This window comes from Diadema setosum, chromosome 10, assembly GCF_964275005.1.
Source record: "Diadema setosum chromosome 10, eeDiaSeto1, whole genome shotgun sequence".
In the NCBI taxonomy this organism is placed as follows: domain Eukaryota; kingdom Metazoa; phylum Echinodermata; class Echinoidea; order Diadematoida; family Diadematidae; genus Diadema; species Diadema setosum.
Window position 1 is genome coordinate 17,942,997 of NC_092694.1, and position 11,935 is coordinate 17,954,931.

At 38.6% G+C, this 11,935-nt stretch overlaps 1 long non-coding RNA gene across 1 annotated transcript in view; it reads left to right on the top strand.

The window, feature by feature from the left end:
• Positions 1-11,544, top strand: part of LOC140234189 (uncharacterized) — a 58,195-nt gene extending 46,651 nt beyond the window's left edge. The window contains exon 3 of the long non-coding RNA XR_011901596.1: positions 11,482-11,544. This is a non-coding gene — a long non-coding RNA (uncharacterized lncRNA). The remainder of the gene's footprint in view (positions 1-11,481) is intronic.
• The last annotated feature ends 391 nt before the right edge of the window (positions 11,545-11,935 follow it).

Below are 11,935 nucleotides of genomic sequence, written 5' to 3' on the forward strand. Positions count from 1 at the left end.
TTTAAAACAAACTTGTGGGTTTCTAAAAAACTTAGATATTTAAACACATTTGCTGCTTTTTAATTTTTTGCTAAAAAGGTTGTCATTTTTAGAAACAGTAAAAGTTCTGTTAGCAATTTCTCAATGCGTACCTTCAAAAACAGGCCTCCTAGCTGTCACAGGAGTCACACAAACTGGAATTTTATAAAATAACTATAAAAAAAAGCCTTTGAAGAATTAAAAAAAAAGAAAAATAAAATGATATGAAACAGGGGTGACTTGTATACCACAGAAAAAGAAAGTAAAATTCTAACTATCATATATTATAGGGAACTATACATTTGGTCAACATTTTTTTTTTTTTAATTCAAATTCGTACACAGTCATGGGTAGGGTATGTATATTTATCTTTTCAACAGGCGATTCAAAAAGATGACTGGGATCTTGACCATTTCAATTTCTATTGAGCTCCATGATAATATCACCAATATATTGATTATTCCAACTCCATTTTGATGATGACAGTTTGATGATGACCCTTACATGGAATGGCTGATTGGTGTTTAAGATTGCTGTTCTATGACCATGATCACTGCATTTGATAGCTATAGTAGGGGATATCAGGCATGGTCATATGAAAAAGAATGTTAAACCTTTTTTCCCCTTTCTATATTTTACAATGCTATGTTGTAATCTAACCGTCATGCCATCACATAGTCTATTTTCTATCCCTTTCTCATCAACAGTTGAAATTGATTTCACATACACTGTGTACATATGTATATAAAACAATTATGATGGGTGGTTTATATCAATATACATCCCACAAACTGCACTTATAAAACAAGCAAACATAATCTTTGCATTAAGTCTATAGCTACAGTTCTAACTCATTGAAAGTAATTCTTACTGCATTATGATGAAAAGTTTGACAAATGCATACAGCTGTTCATGTGTGTAGCCTAATCATGTTCTGCATTGCCAAAGTCATGGATATGCAAATACAGTGTATGTATACAACTGAGCATAAAGATTTAAAATATTTTTCTTTGTCTCTTAACATATATGTTGGAAAGTCTTTTTTCTGCATACAAATAAATACTATTTTACATGTTACAACATTGTTAGTTATTTGGAAACAATCTGCTGCATTAATGTACTTCATATCACCTTAAAATGGACCATTTTTGCATGTTAACAGTCATGATGAAGCCTCCGAAACATGCGTTGCTGCTAACTTTAAGCCGCAAAAAAAAAAGATGTTCCTAATCAGTGTACTTTTATTGCTAAACCTGCAGTTTCCTTTAGAATCATATTGCCTCATGTAATGTCATAAATTCGAACTGAGCATTGCTCAAAGTGTACACGGTTTGTTATTCACTTTTGTGGAAGCCAATTTCCTTGTAATAATAAGTACATTTTGTATGAAGGGTAAACATTATGCACTGCCATAAAATGTACATCTGTATACTGTTATTCACATTTTATTGATGCCTTGTTCTTATTCTAGCATGTAGTGATAGTTGCTTACTGTAGTTTTATTATTTTAAGTGAATACAGGACTAGAACTTTGTGTTAGCAGTTTTGAAGCCTCCGAAACACACTAGTTTGTTAACTGAAGCCTCCGAAACTCACAAGTCTGAAAATTTCAACTTTGTCAAAAATAATCAAATTTCTTTGGGATTTGGGTTGATAAATGTTTGTTACCAAGAGATAATTTAGGGCTATGTTTAGAGTGGCTCTTGCTTCTAGAACATTCTTTTAACTTAAAAATAGTTTGTCAGGTACCATTTTTACCTTGAAATTTGAAGTTCACATCCAAATAATTGCAAGAGCGAATATCTGTTGGGGGAAAAGTGTTTTGATATCTCAAATATATGTTCACAGCAAATGAAAAGTTGCATTACCTCCACCATTTATCTTCATTTGGTTGCTGTGGGTGACCAAAACATTCTTGTTGTTTTTACCTAAATTTATCTAAAATTCCATAATAGTCACTTCATTTTTCATATTTAGCCTAAGAATTAAGCTCTGGAATGACAAAATATTGAAAATATAGACATTCCTGTATAAAATAAAGGCAAAGATAAAAATGGAAACACAACTTTAATTTTTGACCCTTGCCACATCAAAGTTACACCCTTTACTGTAAAACTGACCATATTTTTTAATGAAATGATATTAAAATGATGAAGTATAAACTAATTGCTGCTTTGTTTCCATGAATGAAATGTCACACAAAAATATACGAATCTAAGAAGCTGCAATTTATCAAACCAAAATTTGTTTTGTCAAATCTTGGCTGACTGAAAAGTTGTTGTTCTCACATGTACCTTTTACTATCTACATATGATATCTTTTTTGTTGTTGTTGTTGTTGTAATATATTCCTGGCTTCGTAAGAAAATGTTATTCATGAGAGGTTTTATAGTCAACATAGATATTTTTCGTCTGGTTTGCAGTGGCTCAAAGGCCCCCACACCCCAAGAAAAAAGACAAAACTCCAAACACAACAAAACAAATTAAACTGAACAAACAAGCAAAGCAATGATACAAAAGAAATATAACTTCAGGCCTTAGAATAATTTGCATTTCCATTTTAGGACGGTAAATATTCATCACCAAAGATGCCTGTAACGGTGCAGTACTTACCCATCAACGCATCAGGTAGGACTCCTTAAAAAAGTCAAGAATTTTCGAGGAGAGTATTCATCACTTTTCTCCAACCCCCTTCTTCATGTGCCCCCTGCCTCTCTAGCCCAAGACATAGATGTTCATGCTTCTCCCCTCCCCATACACGCCAATTAGGTTCTTGGTTACTTCCCCCAAGACATGGGGGAGCGCTCCAAATGTCAGACATGGACATGTTACAGGCATGACCTACTTTGGACTCGGGGAGTAGCGAAGAGTGGCCGGGAGCTTCGAAAAAAGGAGGGTCAGAAAATGTTATTTGCAGGAATTAATTATCATCATTTTTTGTTCTCTCTCTCTCTCTCTCTCTTTCTCTCCCAGAGATATATGCATGATTCTTCTCTACCATGAACATTTTTTCATTATATAACGCAACTTGGATGTGTGGTATTGTATTTTATAAGCATAAAGAATTCTCACCCACCAATGTCTGTTTTGCCCATACAAAAAAAGCTGAATGTAATGTGGGAACACCTGGATGAAAGGGGATTTTCGTTTTATTACATATAGATGATTAATGAAAATAGTGCAGTGCTAAGTTTCACCGGTGATGAAATTACATTGTTGTAGAGGACTTTGTTAGAGACATAAAGTCACTGTTCTGTAATACATGTACATCTTCAGAATTACTTGTTGTCCTCTCCATAATCAGATAATTTTACTTTAATTTTTATTAGTTTTTTTCATACATTTTCCAAGAAGTGATTTAACCCTGTAATATTGTATCAGCATGCTGCATGGTACAAGCTCAGACAAGCCATTCTCATGACATGGGTATCCCATATTTTATGAATACATATGATAGACCTCTAGGTGTAAAGATTGGAATTCATTGTACTGTGAAAATGGTTCACAAAGGAGAAGTAAGAAAAATGAAACAACAAAATGACAAATGCCTGTTGCAAAGCTACATTCCTGTATGTGCAGTTGTAGACCATTCCCTATACTGTAAGCATCATTACATTTCATTAACCAAAATATTCCCTTTTACATATTTTGCATGTACATACTACTGGATATCACTCTGGAGTTAACTGCAAATTTATCCACTTGTTTGGGGGGAAAAATATCTTCAGCACTGAATGAATAGCATATAAACGTATAGGCAAATGACCAACCAAATTCTGACCTCAGTATGGTCAAATGTGAATTAGGTTTTTTTTTTTTTTTTTTTTTTTTTACATTCAGATTTAGCATCTAGATGTCTGATGCCCCCCCCCCCCCCCCCCATGGGGACAATCTAAGGCATGTCACATTAGTGGGGACTGTGATTGTATTATTCTCTCCTAACAAGCTACAGATGAAGTTGCTTGATTTGAAAATCAATAACACTGTGGTGGAGAGAACCACCTGTCACTGTATATTCATCTGATTGTACTGTGTTGTCTAATGAAATGTCTCCCCATAATGATGTCGTCTACTTCACCATACCAACCTGTAGTTCTCACAGCTGTGATTGTTTAAACCCCTCAGTGGAAATTATCACAAATTTCTGTGAGAGTTACTCTTGAAACAGCTCAGAAATGGCGATTGTCCACATGAAGGATGCAGATTTAAGGGATTATCTGATCAGGATTACACGGGGTCTTCATCAAAATCCATCCCACTTGGAGACGATATATGAAGTGTACTGTTTTATTGTAGAAGAGAAACTGTTTTGTGTGTTGTGTGGTATAATGTGTGACTATGTTTCTGATGTGTCTGTGAGGTGTCTTGTGTTGTGGTTTTGTGAACTCTTTTCAAGAGCAAATACCAAGCACTGAGAGCCTGTAGTTGAAATTATGGATGCCGAGGTATCAGGAATAGCACTATTTCTCTGAGGGGCACAGCCCCGAAGAAAGTGCTATTCCTGTCATGAAGGAATCCATGATTTTACCAGAGGCTCAAAATAGCACATGATATATTTGTTTTATTTCCTCAAATACATATCTTTTGAAAAAAATTCAAAACATTGTCACTTGAAATAACCATTCCTCTAGTTTTGTTGTTTATTGACATTGATATTGCAGCATGTTATAGGTGATAATGCAGTGTACCGTACGCAGGTGATGATTATTCACAGTGGTCTATGAGGCTGATACCAATAGCACCTTAAGGCCGTGTCACACCAGCCTTGCGTGCGACTTCCGAAGAACATTTTTGCTATCCGGAGGTCCCCGCAGATGACCCGCACATGACAGTACCTAGCATGTATCTCAAAAGTAGTTACCCGGAGGTGCGCACGCTGGCTCTATTTACCCGCTGCCAAAAAAAGGCCCTGTCACACCAGCTAAGCGGGCTTATTGCGTATGGGGATTTTTCAGCACGCAGAATAATTTCTGCGGCCGGACAAGGTTTAGGGCGAGTTTGGCGTGGGTATTACATGATAAACGCGTAATACCTAAGTCCTTCTTGCGTGTATTCCGTTGAACTGCATGTTAGGCGCGTGGGTATCACGTGATAGCTTCGTGATAGCTTCTTTTATGTCAGTTACGGGCGACATACGGGCTCTGCGAAGTACCTGCGCCACAACTGCGTGTTATCTGCGTACTAGTCGCCTGCGAGGTGAGTGCTAGCCTGAGCAATAGGCTGGTTCGAGTGGATGGGCAAACAATCATTTGTCAACTAGCTTTCAAGAAGTGAAGATGCCCCGTAGACGGAAAGTGCACAAGGGCAGAGAACGTCCAGTGGATGGACAGCCACAAAGCCCGGAAGATTCACAGCAAATGCATCAAATTGCTGCTGAAGTCCATTCGGCGGATGAAGTCCTGTCCGAAAGGGACCAGGTAGTCCTCGACGCCACAGAGGACAGAGGACAAAGAAGAGAATGAGCCCACAAATGGCACGCACTCCCTTCACATAGGCATAGATCAGCGGGCAACTTACCTACTTCAAGTGGGTCAAATGCCTGTGAATTGCGGTGGCTACGGCCCTCCTACGGGTGTTCTGCGTGGAACTCTTCGGGCAATCCTCACGACTCATCCGGAAATAGTTTTGGTCATGCTCAAAACTTTGCTGCGGGAAAATTGGACTAGCGTGCACAACTTCGGGCAACTAAGGACGAGATAAGTGCTAGGTACTGTCAAGTTTGGGCCAACTGCGGAGAGCTCCGGGTAGCAAATTTGTTTCCCCGCAAGTCAAGCCGCAAAACTTCCCCAGATACGGTATGACAAGGCCTTGAGCATGCTCAAAACTTGTTCCGGAAGAGTCACGGGAGTTGCCCGTAGAGGTACGCGCAGAACACAATTAGGAAACCCTTACCGGTAGTACCTCACAGGCAACTCCAAAGCAGGTACTTCACAATCCCCGTAAGTCGCTCGTAACAGAAAATGGATCGGTTTCAAAGCTCTCACGCGAGTCACACGGAACGCACGCAAGTAGAAGCTAAGTAGCACGCGTCTAGTAAGTAAGAAACAAGTGCGAAAATTGCAAACATTCTTGTCCGCCCGCGGAAAATCTTCTACGTGCTTTAAACTACCTCCTCGCCACAAGCCCGCGTAGCTTGCCCGGACAGGTGTGACACCGCCTTTACACACAATACCGACGATGAATATGCCATAAGTATGACGTCATATTCATTGTATAGTGCACTATTCTTTTTCTCAATTTTTCTCAGTTGGCATCTTCTCTTCAGTAAAGCAATGTTATTATGTAAAGTAAAAGTAATGTTACAAGCTGGTATTATCTGAGAAAGGGAGTGACTTTCATGTTGATTTTTGTATTATAGTATACTAATCATGCCTATACTAGTAAAACATCGGGAGTGAGTGACCCAGATTAGCCAGTGAAGTGAAAACTGATAAATAAATGTACAACCGGAAATATTTGATAAGCGGCATGACATTTTTGTGAATTAGAGCTGATGGCCTCTTTTGCGGCATGAAATATTCCCAAATTGCCAGTGAGTATCCAATGCATATAGTGTACACTTTGTAGACAAGAACTTTTGCATTAATTTTAATTTCATGAATCTTGGAAACTCAAGAAATTTGTGAAATGTATTATATGCAAAAATTTTTGGTTTTACAGTACCCTGACAAGGGTGTATCCCTATATTCATTATATTGTACTGTATATTCAGGTTCTCTTGAGTGGAGTAAACTTTGGAGGTATCTCGGCCTAATTCGTGCAGAACCAGTGATTTATTTGTGGGCATCCTTGTTGGGCAATTTAGTTACTCGCTGCATGCAATTATAATGTGGGGCCTCTTTCTACCCCGCACTTTCCCCTTGGAATAAAACATGATGTCATGCCGGCAACATGTTTATAAAATGCTCTCCATTTAATTTCCAGCCAGTTCCGTTGAAAAAGAAAAGAGAAAAAAAAAAAGGAATAAAAGAGCAAAACGTAATCACCGTGTCTGCAGCCACCGAATCTCCCTCCTTGCGCTCATGTTTTGATGCGGAATATTTATTGGCATTTTAATACGAAATGAACTCACCACTTCTTGTTCAGGACTTGTCTTCATTACCTGTACACCAAGCATTTTCCCCCCATTCCAGGGGCAGCCATCTTGTTAGCCTGCAGTGCTACCGACTAGTGTCATGACATGATGAACTACATTCTGTATTCTTTTTGTCGCTCAATCAAAATGGGTATGGGGATGTGGTCCCTCAAGTGGGTTTTCTTCCTTTCGTTTATTAAATGCATTTTCATTCGTTTTACAGTCATCGGACACTTTAGAACAATATCAAAGTGCCTGTGCATTTTAATGATTAGATTTTATATCCTACTATTTCACCAACTGGCTACAAATGCAGCATGCCTGGTAATGTGCGGCTATTAAAAATTCACATTTCTCAGTTACATGTATGAGAAATGTGAATTTCTAATATCCGCACATTACCAGGCATGCTGCATTAGTATAATATATATAATAATATATTGCATTTTTTTCGGCACTTTCTTATCTCGGAGTTGATGGGTTAAATGGTATAGAATAAAGAATTATTGTATTCGCCGAATATTTCGCGAGGTTTTTATTTTTGCGAATTTCGCGAGTCGGGTGCTATTCGTGAAATTAAAGACATGCGAAAATATTGACTCTATTCCCGATGTGAATGTGATGTACGCGTGTACATTTCTCCTTTCAGTACAGGACTCCACGATTGCGAATTTAACCACTCGCGAAATTGTCAGGAATTCCCGATTTGCGAAAATTCAGACTCGCAAAATATATGGTGTATACAGTATGGAAAGCAAACAGCATGGTCCTGTGTGACTGGAGAAATGATTTTGTGTACAAGATGTACCATCTTCTCTGTCGAAAAGTCAGGTCATAATTATGCACCCTCTTTCTTTCTTTTTGTTGGCCTTGTGCCAGTTACACATTTTAAGGGCATATGGTCTATTTTTAGTGCAGTCCCGTCAATATAATTACAGTAGTGGAGTGAGCTGATTGCTCAAACTGTATGCTGTGTTGTAGCGTGAGGAATATTATGATTGAAGGTAATCATGGTGATAATGATGTAGTGCGAATAACAGTAAAAATGCTGTTAGTACAATTCTCAATCATTTTCATAAGACTTCCATGCATGTCTTGACTAAAAAAAAGAAAAGGGTTCTACTCCATCGCGTGTGCACGTAAATGCATTTCTTTACCTCACATGATTGCATTACTTGTCTGATCTCACACTGCTATTGGGCCAGCATTAAGAAATTGCAACATACCCCGAATGTCTTGCTGTTAATACAAAACATGTGATGCTCTATTTAATATGCCTGTAGAATTTCTGTGATTTTCAGGGGTGAATAATAAAGTGGGACAGTGAATGCAGTATTGCAAGAGTTTCATGTAAAACTGCAGAGTGTCTGATTCATCTGAAGCAAGATAAAAAAACCAACCCAGCGTCACGTGAAAATATGCTCCCCTTTGTACCGAGAATAAAGGTTGGAATTTTTCGTGGTACAAATGAATTCAAGCTGGAAATGTACAACATGGTCAATATTACCCCTCCCTCATTAAAGAGGTTTCCAGTTTTATCATTCTGAGAAAATTACCTACCTCTAAGGTATGCCAGCTTGTGAAAGGATCTAATTTTAAAGGTTGTAAGAGGAACACACAAGGTTTGAGGGTAAGAAATGAGAAGGAAATGTAGTTTTGAAATCAGCATCTGGCTGTCTGTCAAACCTTTCCACCATGCTTCAGCCCTGTCATGCACTGCTGGTTAATGTGTTGACCATGTCCCATCTGTTGGGAATATTTGTGTTAAAACTTCCATCATTTTGGATCATTACACAGTGCACAGCTTTGCTGAAGTGTCACATCTTGATTCCAAGATGTTGTGCAGATTCATAAAAATGTATGGTAATAGTAGACTACTGTATTCATTTTGGATTTTTTTTTGTGTATGTGTGGGGTAGTTTAATTTTGCAAATTTCACAAGTGCACTCTTATTCTATAAATCATCAACAAAATAACAAAAGTTTGCCTTTTGTTACACCAAATGCAAAGCTCATTCTTCAAAAAAAAAGGGGGGGGGGAATCCCTAACCTTGCTTCTTGACAAGGGATAACACTCATTTCTCACTCTTTCGCTGTGGTTCATGATCACAAATTCAACCCCTTTCAAAGTTGTCCTGCGAGTCCCAATTCAAATTTATGTTACACCTATACCTACAAGTGGAGTATACATTGTACATATACAGTAGCATGTACACTAGGTTAGAATGTAGTTTTCTCAGAATGTGAGATGACCCTGAAAAGCCAAGCTATGAGTCATCTTCCTTCATTCCTACATGTCTCTCTCTCTCTATCTCACCAATCTCCATACAGTAATGCTTCAGGCAGACACTTTCTTCATAAACATAATTTCCACCTGTCAGAACATTACTATTCCCTTCTTCATGGTTTTCCATCAATGTTAGCTCTCTTTACGTGCCCTTGATCAAACCCCCTGTTCCCAAGTCTAATCTTTAACGGACCTTTTTGCTCATCCGCGACATCGAGGGATTACATGATGCCTGATCCTGCTAAATCACCACATTATTACTAATATTCAGGACATGCCTTCAAGACCCTCACATGAATGCACAAATTTTGGCCGCCACGATGCACGAGAAGGAGGACGAGATTGCTGGGCAATCCCACGCTGGCTTTTGGGGAGGGACGGGGAGTTAAGGAGACCTGACTTTGGAGGAGCTCTTTATTTTTCAGTGTCACCTCCCAGTGCTACATGGGCATTTCTGGTCTCTCTCTCCTTAATGCTCCCCAACGGCACCTGATGTGTTCGGAGCGTGTGGGTCCCAAAGCTCCGTGTTCAGTGATGCGCAAAGAATCGCCTTGACGCCTGAGAAAGGAGGGGGGACGAAGGAGAAGACCAGTATAAAAAGACGACCGATATGAAGAGAAGAGAAAACTACATGTCACTTGCCCTACGTTATCCTTGAGGTTATGACCATTGTAGAAGGGAAGCACTGGTCTTTCTGGATCCGTGCATCCATTTTGTCATACCAGCATCATGTTAATATTGTATGCCCTTAACCCATGATGGACCAAAGTCCCTTGGAACGCATGAATATTACATTTGATGACTTGTTTGTGTCACGTTGAATGCCGAGCTGCAAAAAGGGCCACGCATCACCTTTGCTTGTAAATATCTAACAGAGTTACACTAGGTGTAAAAGGCATTATTATAGTAATGTGGTTCCGGAGAATCCTATTCCCCCAGGAATAGTAAAAAGTCATGGCTGCTTTGAGACACCACAGGCCTACTGAACTATTTGTCTGTTAGTGTCTCCGGCTGTATTACCAGGAAAAAGAATATATTTATATACACTGCATGTGTGTGTGTGTGTGATATTGTTATATATCTGAATGACATCATAAATGTTTATACCATCACAATATTATCAATAGTGTGGATGTTGTTTGAATCATGAATTTTTATCAAGTAGAAGAGGCGAGCATGTACAATGTACACCATCCACTGGCATTCACAACGGCATAAATGAGGTGACCAGCAAAAAACAAAAATGTAATTCATGCATAAGAATATGCCTGGAAAAAAACAACAAACAATCAGTAAGATTCCAATAGCATGCCCTTGATTTCTACTATACATGTACTCTGTACAAGCTGTGGTTGCTGGTGGAGAATGGAAAAAGAGTTTTGTGGCTTTCATGATTCTCCACCTACTTCATTGCAATGCATGCTGTCAGTATAAGATATGAAGATGGTGGTGTGCTATTAACCTTTTGTGTGCTTTGGGTGCTGATCAGTACAGAAAGCTCATAGTGTTGTATGCACTGTCTAAAGTCCCTGGTACTTTGGTATTAAGGGTCAGCCTTCCCATCCCCTTACACACATAAATTCAATGTGTGAAAATCTGGAAAACAGCTATGCATTGAATAGAGTAAAGTGACACAAAAAGGTCAAAGATACATTGTATGTATGTTTCTTTTGTCTATCTCTGTAAGTGAGAAATAACAGTTACCTACAGTGTAATTGTATTTTAATATCTAGACAAATTTATACCTTTTGTTCAAATATCTATGTGTGCTAATGTGCCCGTGTATTAAAGATAAAGTTCTGTAAATAATCTTGTAGTGTGCTGTGGACATTGATGGGGTGCAATTATGAGACAGCGATTGTATTGGAAAGATTTGAGTTATTGTGAGCTTATGTTGTATTGTACTGCATGTACATGCTACTGTACCTAGCACAGCCTCTGTACAATACTCCATTTTTATGTGAAGTGAGTTTGCTCATAAATGACCTATAGAAACATATCTATTCTTGTTCGACCCTGTAATAAAACATGATATGAATTTCATTTTCATTCCTTTTTATTTTTCTATTTCATTTTCATTCTTTTTTTTTTATTTTTCTGCAGGACTGTTTGCTATCCTTGAGGAAAAGTGAGGAGACCTATCACCCAAGGAAAGGGATATACAGGTAATAATGATCTACAAGATCTTAAACCCTGAAACAAAGTCTCAACTGATGTGATGGGATTATATTGTAGACTGATTAATCAGCACAATGCATTGTGGACATAGGAGTGACTGGAGATATGTGCTTGGATACTTCTCCGTTTAGAATGTAATATCAGTTGTCTGAATCTATTGATGCATGTCATTGTTGCTACTTTATGTTGTCCAGTGGTCATTTATCAAGGTGTTTCTAGTGTACAGTTCATGTGTGCACACTGTATGCGCACCATCTCCACACCATGTGGAGCATCCCTTCTGATCGACAATCCCGAGGCTTGCGGGACAAGTGCCATCTTCGGGTGTCCTCATGTTTCCTGAGGTTGTTGATGAAAGCCACACCCTGCAGAGATAGGC